Source organism: Lissotriton helveticus, chromosome 6, assembly GCF_964261635.1.
Source record: "Lissotriton helveticus chromosome 6, aLisHel1.1, whole genome shotgun sequence".
Classification (NCBI taxonomy): domain Eukaryota; kingdom Metazoa; phylum Chordata; class Amphibia; order Caudata; family Salamandridae; genus Lissotriton; species Lissotriton helveticus.
The window spans coordinates 1,631,703,880-1,631,718,678 of NC_136067.1; positions in this window are offsets into that span (position 1 = coordinate 1,631,703,880).

Here is a 14,799-nt window from a genome sequence, read left to right on the forward strand (position 1 = left end):
AAACGCAACAAACGTAGCTCAGTATTTCCAAACACGACTAGCAATCCAGCAAATACCGAAAAGGGTAAGACACAATCTAGTTCAACCAGCACCGTAAGCTCGGACAGCATCTCCACATCGCCACACAAATCACCAACACAACCATTTACAGCATTAACTGATAAGGCGCTAACAGCCCCCGTGACCAGTAAAAAACGCAAGGATCCATGTGGGCTCAGGAGAGAAGTTCCAGCAAATCCTCTACAGCCTTCTACCTCGGATGATCAGGGAAAGGTCTTGAAGCTGGAAACACTATCCCATGTCATTAAGATTGGACCAGACGATCCGACAGTCTTAACGAACACAGCAAGCGTACTAAAGGTAAACCAGGATGAGGAAACCAATAAGCAGTACGACAATGAGTATAGGTCAAGATGTAAGGAGAACATACAGATAACACTACTCAAGAACTCGGAAACATCGCAAACGGGCAAGTCCTTACCCAACAAACTTGATTATAATCCCCGAGGTGAAGACGGGGGAAATAAGCAACAATCGTCATACATTCCAAGGAGAACCGACCTATTGCAAATCAGGGTCGAAGACAATCACAAGTCCACCGGCGAATATGCGGAACACAGGCTACAATCGACCCACATTCAAAGGAGAATTGACCTATCCCAAACAACGGTCAAAGATAACCATAAGACCCTTTGCCAGGACCCCTTACCAAACAATTCAAAAAACAAACTGTTATTTGTTCCTGAATATCATAGTCAAGGACCCCATGATATTTTAAACAGATGGAATGTTTTGAAACTTTTCAAATGTATCCCTGAATTGTGTTACATTGAATCCAACTAAATAATCTCAATTGAGTTTAAGCCGATGAGAAGCAATCAGTTCATAGAACCAACGCTAATCACCTTTTCAACTGTAGCACTCAAGGAGGAAGTAATATTGAGGTCAGCTCTATTCAACAAATGGGGCATTAAATTCGTCCCCCAAGCTGAACCACGGTATCCTTCGGTCCTGGCAAAGCACTCGACCATACTAGATAATCAGGGTCCACGATCCCTCTCAGTCTTAAAATCAGCCAAAGGCTGTTCCCCAGCAAGGGTGAGCCACCCAAAAATTAAGGAGGCAAAAACCACAGTGACAGACTGGGCCTGGTTGCCAGAAGCCCTGGACGGTGGTAACCACAATTAAACCCAATCCGGTCTCTTAATTTGTTCATGGAATATCAAGGGCCTCTCATCAAAACTTCAATCCCCAGACGTGATACATTTTTTAAAAAAACATGAGATTATACTACTGCAGGAAACATGGTCTTTGGTTAGCCTTCCACTAGAAGGATACCTAGAGTATAGAACACCCGCCCAGAAGTTGCACAGGTCCGGCTGACATTTGAAGAAGACTGGATTTCTGGCGTACTGATTAACAACTCTACACAGACTGAACAACTGATTCTGATCAACATTTATATTTTTTTTTTTTTTTTTTTTTTTTTTGGGGTTCAAAACTGCTTTATTGGAGAAAACAGAGTATTGTACACAGCTCGATCCGCCTACAACCCGGAGGCCAGCAGCAAAAAAATCATGAACAGTACACAGCCCAGGAGCCGGCATCCCGGGGGCCCGGCGGCGTATAGGAAAACATACAAGACGCTGGTTCTGCAGCCTGGGGCGTAGGACAAGCAAGGATGAGCAGCAGTTGAACAGGGCGTTGTAGTAGAGAGATGAAATCCCTCTCCTTTTTTTGTTTTTCATCGTCAAACAGGAACCAAAACTTCCCAACTTAGGTAACAACTATGAGGCTGTATAAGACTGTGTGAAAGTTCCAATGAAGGGTGGTGTAGCAAGGCGGGTCAGGCAGGCCGCAGCCCATGGGGGAGCTAATGTCCAGGACTGCAACCCAGTGAAGCAGAGGTCTGTAAAGGTGCATCCCATAGAAGCATGAATTATAACGGGGTGTCACTCAGCAGTAGTGTGAGGCGTGCTGTGGATGTAGAAAAAAAGGGGGATATGCATGCCCAATCATGAGGGGGGTGTGGGTCAGGCCAAGAGAGAGCGGCCCAGGTCATTCAGGACGCTGCAGGGGCAGGAGAGTGCATGGGGGACAAGGAAAGTCAGACGAAGCAGGAGGCATTGACAGGTTGCGTTCCAAGAAGGATGTCAGTGCATTGAGGAGGGGGAGGCAGATCATCCGATCGTGCATCGTCATCCGAGCGCGTGAGCAGGTAGTGCATCAGAGGTTCCCAAATATCCCTGGGCCTACAAGAAGGGGGTATCAATTCAGCAAAAGTAGTGTGCTGGTCTTGGCAATAAGTCAAGTCTGTAAGCCAGTCCTTAAATTTGGGCGCCCTTCCTCTGCCCCAGCGACAAGCCACCCGTCTCTTGGCTAAGAGCAAGGCGGTGTCAACAAATTTCCTGCATCCTCTAGGCAAGTGCACTGTGTATCCGAGGATAGCGATCAAGGGGTCAGCGGGCATCGTCTCACCCACCATCTCCGCGATAGCCTCCACAACCAGCTGCCAGTAATGAGCAACCTGGGGACAGTCCCATGCCAGGTGTAGGACATCAGCATGGTCGGCATGGCAGCGTTCACATCTGTCGCTGTCAGCCAGCCCAAACCTATGCTTCCGAGCCGGAGTATAGTATATCCGTTGAAGGAATTTGTAGTGAATAATTTTCAATCTGCTGCTAGCGGAGACGCGGGCGGTGAGCGTGCAACAGTAGTTCCACTGCTCATCGGTGATATCGAGGGCAAGTTCAGCAGCCCATCGCAGCCGAGCATTGGAGACCGGTTCCGGAGCCGCGCTTCGGATTTGGCGGTAAAGACCAGAGACCAAGTGGGTCCCGTCTTGTGATCCCAACAGGAAATGCAGTGGCGCTAGGGTCTCAGGTTCATTGGGATAGTCAGGTAAGATGTCCCGCATCCCCGCACGCAGCCGAATATAGTAAAAGAGTTCAAGGGTGGTGTGTTCCTGTGCCTTAAAGAACAGTTCCTTAGTCTTGAAACTACTCTCATGGAACAGGTCGCCCCAGCGGGCGATGAGTAACCTATCACATAATTGACGGAATCCTCGTTCCGACAAGAGAGATAATTGCGGGTGATAAGCAAGCGGTAATTTGGGAGAGTAGGGCATCGGACACGACAGGTGTCTAGCGATGCGACGCCACGCATCTAATGTGCAGGAAACTGAGGTATGCGCAGTGGTGATGGATGTCTCAGGACAGTGTAGCAGTCCGTTGAGTGGTATAGGGTGCACAATCCAGTCCTCCACCGCTATGTGTGGCATGAAAGGAGTAGGAGCCATCCAATGGTAGGCAAAGTGTGCCTGTGCACATTGGTAGTAAGTTTCAAAATTAGGGATGTCAAAACCTCCTCTATCGTAGGGAAGGGTCAGCGTCGACCAGTTTAAGCGGGGGGACTTGCCGCCCCAGAAAAGTCTGCGCAGCTCCGCGCGGAGCGTCCTGAAGAAAAAGGCACCAGGGTAGTAGGGGATATTGAGGAAAAGATATAGGAAGCGGGGCAATACCACCATTTTTATAAGTGAGGCTCTTCCCGCCATGGAGAGTGGTAGCGTGATCCACCTGTCCACTGAAGCCGTCAATTTGGTCACGGCCACTCCATAATTGGCACGGAGCGTCTCATCTTTATCGCGAGATATGCGAATTCCCAAATACCTAAGATCTTCACTACACCATTCCAGTGGGTAATCGAGAGGGAAGGCATGCACCGCATCCGTGAGGGGGAAAAACTGCGATTTTGCCCAATTGATGTGGACACCCGACACCCCTCCGAACAATATGAATTCCCGAAGCAGGGGATTGAGATGCGTCTCGGGATGTTTAACATAGAGCGTGATATCATCAGCATAAAGTGAGACATCTATTTGCCGCTGCAGGCAGTGCACTGCCCCCGCTCGGTGTAACTGCCGTATACGACAGGCGAGTGGTTCGACCGCGATGGCAAATAGCAGGGGAGAGAGCGGGCATCCCTGACGGGTGCCTCTGGTGAGTGCAATTGGTTGTGACAGGCGGCCATTGATTAGTACCCTCGCCGTCGGGTCCGTATACAAAAGCCGAACCCAAGAGAGAAATAATTTGGGGAAACCCATGCTGGCTAAAACCGAAAACAGGTATGGCCACTCGATCGAGTCGAATGCCTTAGTGGCGTCTAGGAACACGGCAGCGATAGGGGTGTCGGGGTGGACCGTGCGAAGCAAGGTAAAAAGGGTGCGAAGATTGTGGGACGTAGATCTCCCTGCCACGAAGCCAGACTGATCAGGCAGGACAATCCGGGTCATGAGCAGCGACAACCGGGTAGCTAAGACTTTGGCCAGTATCTTAACATCGCAGTTCAGAAGGGACAGCGGACGGTACGAGTCGCAAGCGGCAGGGTTTTTATCCGGTTTCAGAAGGGAGGTGATCGCCACTTCACGCATAGAGCAGGGAAGTATCCCATCGGCCAGAGATTCCGTGAAGACCTCACTGAGCACCGGTGCCATTATGTCAACATAGGTTTTATAAAATTCGGCCGGTAAGCCATCGAGCCCCGGCGCCTTGCCATTCTGAAGGGACATGATGGCCTCACGGATCTCATCCAGCTCGAAGGGAGCCGCAAGAAACTCCCTGTCCCCATCGCTGAGCCAGCACAGCGCCACATCATTAAGGTAGGTAGCATATGAAGTGTGTACCTGTGCCGTAGAAGTATAAAGTGAAGAGTAGTGTGCTGTGAAAGTGGATAGTATCTCTGCCGGGTCCCTGACAGCCGTGCCGGTGTCATCAATAAGCTCCAGTATAGTGTTGTGCACCCGTGGTGGTCGTGTGAGTGCAGCAAGCACTTTTCCGGGCCTATCCCCCTCACAATATCTCCGGGCCACCCAGTGTTTGCCCCGGTACTTCACCTCCCTGGCCGCCTCTTCTTCAAATTTTGACAGTGTCTCTCTAAAGGTGGCGTGTAAGTGAGGGTCAGAATCTGTGATCATGCGGTGTTCCAGAGTCCGCAGTTCGCGTTCCAGTGTAGAAATGGACTGAAGGATATCACGCAGCACCCCATGACTTTTGGAGATGCAGAAGCCCCTGATGGTGACCTTAAAAGCTTCCCAGATGTGCTCAACTGACTCTACCGAACCCTTATTTCTAGGGAAGAAATCTGCTATCTCCTCCCCCAGTTCAGTGCAGAAAACATTGTCCAAGAGTATATCAGGACGCAGTCTCCACTGAGGTCGTGGATTGTCCCATCCGGGAATGTTGAATTGCATAGACACAGGACAGTGATCGGAAAAGGTTCTAGGAAGGTGCTCTACTCTCAGCAACTCTGCAGCAGCTTCTCTGTTAACTAGGAAGTAGTCAAGTCGCGCCCATGTCCCTGTGTGAGAGGTAAAGTGTGTCCCTTCCCGCCCCTGAGAATGCAGATGTCTCCAGGCATCCAAGAGACCACCCTCTTCCATGATTCCCTCTAGCGTCTCCCTGGACCTGGGCTTGTAGGAGCTGACACCATCCGCCCTATCCACGGGGGGCACCAGTGCGAGGTTGAAATCACCACCCCATATAACATGTCTTGCCCCAACAGCTACAATCTTCCCCCACAATGTGGAAAAAAAGGCAGGAGTATCAACATTCGGTGCATACATAGATACAAATACATAGACATCGCGGCCAACCCTTCCCCATAGTAAAGCATACCGCCCCTCCCTGTCCATTGCCTCTCCGAGATGATGAAAAGGCACTCCGCGGGCAATAAGCACCGCAACCCCTCTGGCATAGGTCGAGTACGAGGAAAAAACACGGGTGCTAGCCCATTTCGTCGCAAAAGCGGCAGTGCCCTGAGCAGGCAGATGCGTCTCCTGCAACATAACAACTTGTACATGATGTCTGTTCAGATAGGCAATGACATTTCTGCATTTTTTAGCATTGTTCAGCCCCCTGACATTCCACGATAAGCACGTCAATCTAGTATTCGCATTCGATACCGCCATGGGTGCAGAAAGTCTATATGTGAAAGTGACCTAGCAGGCCTAATGACAGTGCCCCGGCCGCCCCGCCCCCACCCAAAGAAACACCAGTCCAGCAGATAAAGATACAGTCCAAGCAACAGAAGCCTCGTAAAATCCAACCTCCCCCCACCCACCCCAGCATCCCAAACATGCCAGAAGCCATGGATCCCACCCTCGCAATCCCGCCCCCACCCCCCTTTCAACCGCAAAAGCAACTCCAAAAAACACAACCAAGTAATGGGGAACACCCAGTAGGGGTAGAGCATAGAGTGCGCGCTGCCACTACCTGGTCCTTAGCTCCAGTACTGTACCACCCTCGGTGGAGACTAAGGCCAAGGGAGTGGTCCTTGGCATACATTACCACAGGGGTGCCGTGTCCATGCAGGTCCATCGTTCTCACAGCACTCCAGTCACAAAAAGTTTTATACGCTGATGGAGGGCCATCCGTCGTGGCCGGCACTGTGCATTTACCACGCAAATATAGTTAATTATCTTGTTGTCCAGGGGGTAAATCAGCATTCTCCAGGTCCTCTGCAGGTACATTTTCGCCTCTGCGCGTTGGTCGGACCGATTTCAAAAAATCCTCGGCCTTCTGCGGGTTGGTAAAGAAACGCTGTTTACCCTGATGGGTAATTCGTAGTTTCGCCGGATAGAGAAGGGCGTAGTCAATTTGGGCTTCCCGTAACTTTTTCTTTACGGGCAGAAACTTGCGCCGCTCGTCCTGGACCATCGGTGTGAAATCAGGATAGATTGAGAACGTAAGCCCATTATACTGCAGTGATTTCTGAGTTCGGGCTGCCCTGAGGGCCGTGTCGCGATCACGATAGTTCAAAAGCCGCGCTATTATAGGCCTAGGAGGTAAGCCAGGCTGGGGCACTGGTGCCAGTGATCGGTGGGCCCTCTCCACTATAAACTGAGGAGAAAAAGCGTCCTCTCCTATGGACCCTTTAAGCAACTTTTCCACGTAGAGCTCCATTCTGCCCGTGGCCGTGGATTCCGGCACGTTCGTGATGCGCACGTTGTTGCGGCGGCTTCGTGCCTCCAAATCTTCGTTCTTTGCCGCTATGACACGTAGCAGGTTGTCCATCCTGGCCAATTGTGACGTATGGGTCGCGGTGGTATCCGTATTGTCGGAGATCCGTTGCTCCGCACCCGTAATGCGTTCCTCATGGCGGTCAACCTTGTGCACAAGGGCATCCAATCGGGCCGTGACCCCATCCACCTTCTCCACGACAGTGGCGAAACCCTGCCGCATCTCTTGGATCAGGCTTGTAAGATCCGCCGCCGGTGCCGGGGGCGGGGGGTTGGATTGTGGAGAAGATGTGCTCGGCCCTGGGTTCATCTGCGTCGACCTAGCGCCCTTGCGCGCGTTATCAAAGCTCAGTTTAGGCTGGCGATTCTCAGGTCGCCCCATGGCAACTCCTAGCGACGGATCACAAATCCGGACGGGCAGTAGCAGGGCAGTCCGATAGGAGTACAGGCCTCGTAAGGAGTGGGCAGTCGGGGGTGGGCAGGCGGGTCCAAACGCAGCACGATCTGATAGAGCAGAGCAGTAGAAACGCCGCTGGGCCCCTCCGGTGTGCACCCCCCCAGGCTCTGGTGAAGCGCCCGTGAGCGTCCGAGCAGGGATATGCAAGCCTCGTGGAGGCCCCTATCTGTGTTGGGCCTATGGAGAACAAGTCCCAGGTAGTGGGGTCTATAACAGCCCAGGGCAGCAGGATCCAGGCCAGCAGGACGGGCAGCGTCGGTCAGTGGCAAGATGGCGTGCCTCACAGGAAGCGCCTCGCAGGGGGGGTAGCACAGGGCCTCCACGCAGGGCAGAGATACAGCAAATCTTCAGCCAGCCAGGGCCATCCGGCGTGGAGACGGCGCAGCGGTCCGCAGGCAAGGAGCACGCACCAGCGGTAAGTGCCAGCGCGGCGGGGCAGTCCCCAATCCCTGCAGGTCCGCCAAACCGCGCCGCGCAAGCCGGCACCGCCAGTGAAGCAGGGGAGCAGTCCGGACAGGCCAGAGCTCCGCCTGGCATGTGAAGAGCAGCCCCCCCCTAGCACCAGCAGTGAGGGTCCAGCGGCGGTTGGAGGAGGGGGGGGGGCGATCCAGCCCCAGGCAGGGCTCACAGCCGGCTCCTACCTGCGCAGCGACCGCCGCACCTCCCCGCAGGGGGTCCGCAGGCCGTGGCGATGAAGAGCGGCCTGCAGCCTCGTGGCGATCCCCAGGGTCGCGTGAAACTGGCAGCCGTGCCAGCGCTCGCCTCAGTTCCAGTGGCAGAGTCGGCAACGCTGCAGCTGCCTGTATCTTCGGCTCCGGTGCACGCAGATCTGCCAAATTTGGACCGGGTGTGGAGAAAGATGCTAGGGCTCAGGATATGAATTTTTGGGGCGATGCAGCACCCCGTGGCGCAGGATCAGTGGAGGATCTTGTGCCAAGGAGCGGGAGCTGCGCGTCTAGGCAGCCATTCCGAAAGCGCGCCCTCTAGCGCCCTGATCAACATTTATATTTCACCAAGCGCCAGGGAGAAAAAAATGAAGTTTAACCATCAAATCCAGGTTCTGTGCAACATACAAAGTAACTACAAAAGACCAGCTTGCATAGTATCCGGTGACTACAACACAAATCTTTTTCAAGAAGTTCCGGAAGAGTTCGACGTACCGTGGCCAGACACCATGGAACAAACAAAACCTGCTGGCAATAAATACAGCAAACTAGGCGAATACATGGTGCTACAACTTATCGCTTTGGGTTACACAATCATAATCGGTCGCTTACCCGAGGACAGTCCTCCTAACTGGACAAGAACAAACGGTCAAACTCATTCGTTTCTAGATTACACCATCTGTAGTAAGGAAATCCTCCCTTTCATCGAGAATTACGCCATAGCTGTTCGAGGAGACAGTGACCATCGCCCCCAAGTGACCACTCTGTCATTTCACCTAACTCATCACGGCGTGACCAGCCAGACTACAGAAGGTAACTACACTGAAAATCTTAAAAGGCTGAAATGGACTGACTCAACCATTCCAGCGATAATGAGCCAATGTAGATCTCAGCATGATTGTATGAGTATTGACACGCCACGGCCCATCACATAATGGGAAGTCTTCTCCCGGGAACTGCTTAAGAAATTTAAACGTATCACACGAAAGTATGAAAAAGGAAATCAGACTATAACAACCGGCGAAATCAGGAAATTAAAATCAGCACGTAACAGCGCCTTAAGACAGGCACGCAGGTTCCCAGGAGTAGATCATAATCTAAACAGCTCAAAAAGCACTCCGAAATGCAATATTCATCGAGAAAAAGAAACGATCTGAGCAGTTCTGGCTAAAACTGATACATGCAAGCAAGAATGACAATCCAAAGTCTTTCTGGTCTCTTGTCAATTCTAAAACACGCAAGCAAAGAGGACAAAGCAGCGCGAATATCTCTGAAACTGAATGGGTATCCTATCTAATAATAAATTTTGACGAACCAGAAAAAGAAACCCTATTGGTTAGACCATCAGCCACTGCTCTACAACCCAAAATTGACCAATTATCAGGCATAATGGATGTGAAGACATCAGGAACCCACGCCAAATTACACACAAGGGCACCAACGACAATCGACGCGAAACCTCTGCCACAGCCCATAGAAACATCACAAAGCGCTCCAATCACCATAGAAACAATCACGGGAAAAATCGCCCGAACTATAACAGAGGGCCGTTCAGATGGAGCGCCTGGGCCAAACGGTCTACCCCAGTCTCTGTTTAAACAGGACATAGAATTTTGGGCAAACAAGCTGGCCCCGCTTTTTTCCTACTGCCGGATTAACTCGGTTTTGCCAGAATCGTGGCAAGGAGCTATTATACACCCAATCTATAAAGGTGGCAAGAGATCGGACCTGGAAAACTACAGGATGATCACCCTATTGGACGTGGAATCGAAATACTACCCTAAATTGCTTCTTCAGGATTTGGCGTCTTGGGCCGCAAAAAAACATCTTATACCTTTCAACCAGACAGGATTTGTGCAAAAATCAGGCACCATAACAAACCTGCTCGCAATCTCTGTCTTGTTGGATAAAGTGTCCACCTCAGGACCTCTGATGCATGGCTGTTTTGTCGACTTCAAGGCCGCCTTCGATCGCGTTCCCAGAAACAGATTATGGCTCAAACTGCAGAAATGGGGGATTCCACCAATGCTATTACAAACCATAATCGCACTACATTCCAACACATGGATTCGCATAAAACTTGGGGATGGATCACACATCTCTAGGAAAATACAAACAACCCGTGGAGTTAAGCAGGGTTGTGTGCTGGCCCCCCTACTCTTCAACCTCTTCATTTCCGATCTGTCAGAGTTACTTGACAAAGTTAACTCCCACCCTCCAAAACTTGCTGGGACAAGAGTCAGTAACCTATTGTACGCGGACAATCTGGTTCTGCTTAGTCACTCCAGGGTGGGCCTGCAGAGACTTCTTGATCAGCTGTCCCTATACACCATCGAAAACGATCTGGAACTGAACTTAACCAAAACAAGGGCAATCACCTTTGGACAAAGGAAATACCAAGGTGGCGGATGGCAATACAATGACAAAAACGTTGATAGAGCCCTTTCTTATAAGTACTTGGGTGTTCACCTGGACGGAAGGGGAACATTCTCTAAATACAGAGATGAGGCAGAAGCTAAAGCCCTGACAATTCAGGTGGCATTTAAGACTCTAGCAAAACATCTGACAGGTCCCAGTCTAACCCCACTTATAACTGTAATGAAGGCAAAAATCACCAATTTCCTCACCTACAGCCAGGAGATCATGCAGGGGAAAGACAACAGTCACGTGAACAAAATAATAACAAGAGTATTTAAACAGGTCCTGAACCTACCTAAATCCTCCTCCCCCGCTCAAGTACGTCTTGAATTCGGTCTTCAAGACCACCAAGCAATAGGGCGTGGAGCTTACATCAGGCTGTGCAACAAGCTGCGCAGCTCCAGAGAGAGAAGCCTGGAGGCCCTCTTGTGGCTGGAAATTTCAGCTGGCCAAATTGGCAGCTCACACCGGCGTTATTTGCAGGACTCCTTAAAACTCCTCGCTATAGAAGAAATCTGGGCTTCTAATCCATCGCAGCAGGTACTTAAATCCCACATCAAAAGAAACGTCCGTCTCTGGTCCTTCCACTCGGACAGAGCACAATTGGTTCAACGCAAGCACGCCTGGACAGTCATATCAGAATTTAAGCCAGGGATCATGGGTCCACACCTGTCATGTACCTATTCAGCGCTGTGGAAAAAAAGATTTTTGGCCCTCAGAATGGGTTAATGGCCATTCCTGTATCACCTGCCGAGATGGCGAAGCACAAATCCAAACGTAACATGCAGAGGATGTGGGAGCAGTCCAGAAACAATCGAGCACGTGGTATGCCTTTGTCCTGCAGCTCAAGATGACCGGAGGAAACTGTTAAAGAACGAATGGAACAAACTTGGTATTCGTACACGCCGTCAGGCTATTCTTGCATCAATGAACCCGGACAATCCAAAGCTTAACATCAGGTTCACCAAGTTCGTTACAGGAACAGCAAGAACATTTACAAACTGCTAGACCCTGTAAGCCATCAATGGTTACTCACGTAGTATTCTTTCTGATTTGCATAGTCCTCTGTATTACACAAGAATAGCTGACAAATGGCCCCGGCGTAGAGTCGACTTGTTCTTCGCATGCATCTCTGGAATCCGCTGAAACGTTGTATGCAGGGGGCTCATTACATAAATGGATTGTAACCCCAGGATTCTTACCACAAACTTTGAACTACACAATCAAAGTTATTATTTGTTAACCCTTAATAGCAAATATCTGCATGTGGTTTGATTAGATGGAAAAACCGGAATGGAGAACCAAGGTTTACTACTACTTTTAACAATAGGTTTTTAGGATTTTTAATTGTTTCTCTGGTGAAATTTTACTCTTTAATCTCATTATTATGGTCCAAATGTAAATATTTTAATAACTATTCATGACACATGTTTTATATTGTTCGCACGTTCACCATTATAATGATTTTTATTATTCAAACAATACAGTTTCCGGCCAATATAGCTCCTCTACCGCACCACTCGCCAACCTCCGCCTCAGTGCCACCAGTGACGGGTTTGGCACCTCACCACCACCGCCGTCACGGTGCTCGTTGGTGCAGTAGCCCGTCACCTGGTACACGTTTGTAGTCCACTGGCCATGTGGAATGCTTCTGCCGAACAGTTCAGTAGGGTGTGATCGCCTGGCACCAGGGAGTCAGCGTTAAGTGCAGCCTCCTATCCCACTCTTCGCCCGGACTGTGGGCCTCCCGCTCTCCTCACTGTCACACTATATTCCGATGGTGGCAGCTCCGATCAGCAGTCACACTCCATCATTGGCAGCCTCCCCTCTCAGCCAGGAGCACAGCGACCGATCGTCCGCTACGGCGGTTATATAGCAGCACTCCTGCAGCGCACTCACCTCCTTGGCCTGCTCTGTCCACACGTATTTGCGAGCAATCACCTAGCAAGCCCAGGCGACCGGGGAGAGGCCGCGCCCGTCCCCCGATTCCCCCGCAATTCTGTTAGAAAATAGGGAGCGGTATGACCACCACCGCAGGTGAGGCCCTTATTTCCAATGTCCGCAACTAAGATGGCCGCCTTGCGTGTCTGTGAGACGCGCCTCCTTGCAGCTCCTCAAGGATCAATTCACAGCCAGTGAAGCGCAAAGTATGTCGCGCTGCCCCGTCACACTCACTGTTCGGCCGCTGCCCAGTGTCTAACGATCGATGGTCGCGCAGAGGCCGACCGCTCTGCCGGTCCGCTCGATGGTCCCCCGCTCAGGCATGGCTGCCTCGTGGGGAACCGGGACCTCTCGTACTCGGCTGCGCCGCTCAGCAGTTCCGGGGGCAGCTGGTCCGATCCACGGCTCGCACTACTCCTGCTGCTCAGTCGCTTCAGCACCGCTGCAGCTCTGTAGTTAGTGAATTGACACCTCACGTTTTCTGCTCATATTATGGACGATGAGCCGGATAAATGACGGATTTTCGTGCCGGTCTTTGGGAGCCTCACTCCATGGCGGCCATTCCGCTCGTGCCCAACCTAGCGCCCCCTGCTTCAGGACAATAGTTCAATTCAATAAAAACAATCTAAACAAATAATGTAAAAAAACTTATGTTAGAAATCCAGTTCAAATACAATTTAACAAAAACATTCCCTTTATTACAAGTTTTTTATTTCAGCTTCATGGAAAAGGTTTCTAAGGGGATAAATAACTAGATTAACGGAAATTCAAAGTGCCAAGTAATCAGTCTTAAGCGGGTAAGCTTTAACTGTTTGACTTCATGATTTTGCTTAGTCGTGTGCGGTGAGCTATACGAAGTGGCTGGGCATCATTGTCAATTAGAAATGTGGGACAGTTTTCACCTTATATCCCCTACTCGATACACACAATGTGTAGAACTAGTCTCTAGAACATAGGCAGAGCTGTAAATACCTTCAAGCATGATGCTGTTATCCCTTGTTTGAGGTTTATATTCTCTCAAGGATGGCTAGACTCACCAATCGGCTAGTTCCAATATTAATAGCAATATGGTCTTTCTAAGGGAAGTTTAAAAGACATTATTATTAAGGTGTTAGCCCCTGATTCTCCATGTAATTTTGTACAGGATAGATATCACTATATTTCATATATCAGAAAACAAACCTCAGCAGTCTATGTTTCTTAATCATATAACACCGTTATTCTTATTCTCGGTTTTGCTGAGCTGTTACCTTGCCTGTTATTCAATCTACAGGATGTAATAAAAAATTATTATAATTTGCATCTGTTTTTAGCATGTGCACTTATTCGCTACAATGGGCATGTATATTTATTTGCCCCTTTTAATTTGCAATTTCAGTTTTACGAAAAGAAACAAAATGAAACAAAAATCAGGGACCCACCTGGGGTTCTCCTAATGACCCTCTCTACGGGCGTTGCATTATAAATTTAGATTTGTGGATGCTCTGCAACACAAGAATTTCAATTTTTAGTTGGGCGTTTTTTTATTATTGATTCAATTTTAACTCATAAAAACTGTACCCAAATACTCACCTTGGTTAAAATCATTGAAACATCATAGGTAGTTTCCAAGGTTTTACTAGTTTTAGTAGGGTATCTGTAACAAATTTATTTTTGAGTAATTTGCGATTGTAACCACTCAAGCCTTAAATAGTCACTCTTCAAGGACTTGAGTCTACTTGTAAAATGTTTAATTAATTCTAATGGTAGAAGTATACCTTTTAAATGGGGACTTTCCAATTCTCCCGTGTGTTGGGGTGTTTGTTACTGCCAAACCAAAAACTTTAACCTGTTGAAAATAAACAAACAGAACCAATCAGTGGGTTCAGTTAGTTTTAGGTGCGATTAACAGATTTCTGATAGAAAACTAACCCCTGCATATAGGGTCGAAAATATATTCAAGTAACTATTTTTTATAAGAAAGGGGGATTTTAAAGTGAGAACTTCAAAGTTGCTTCACGGATAAACCCGTTTTGAGAATTATCCCTATATCTCCTCCCTTCACTTTAAAAGGATTTATTTAAAGATTACTTAAAGAATCTTGGGGTTCCCTACCCACATGTTTTCTGAATCAAGACTTACCTCAAGAGCTTGAAAAGAATAGCGACCGTCCATATCGCTTTCCCGTCGTCAATGCGTGACCGGGTAGCTAGTGTGACTGGTTGCTTAAATACTCTAATACGCCCCGCTTGGATTGCCGTCACAATCAGATTTGAAACACATGCGCTTTTACTTTTGCTGTTTATTGGACTGATGTCTCAGTG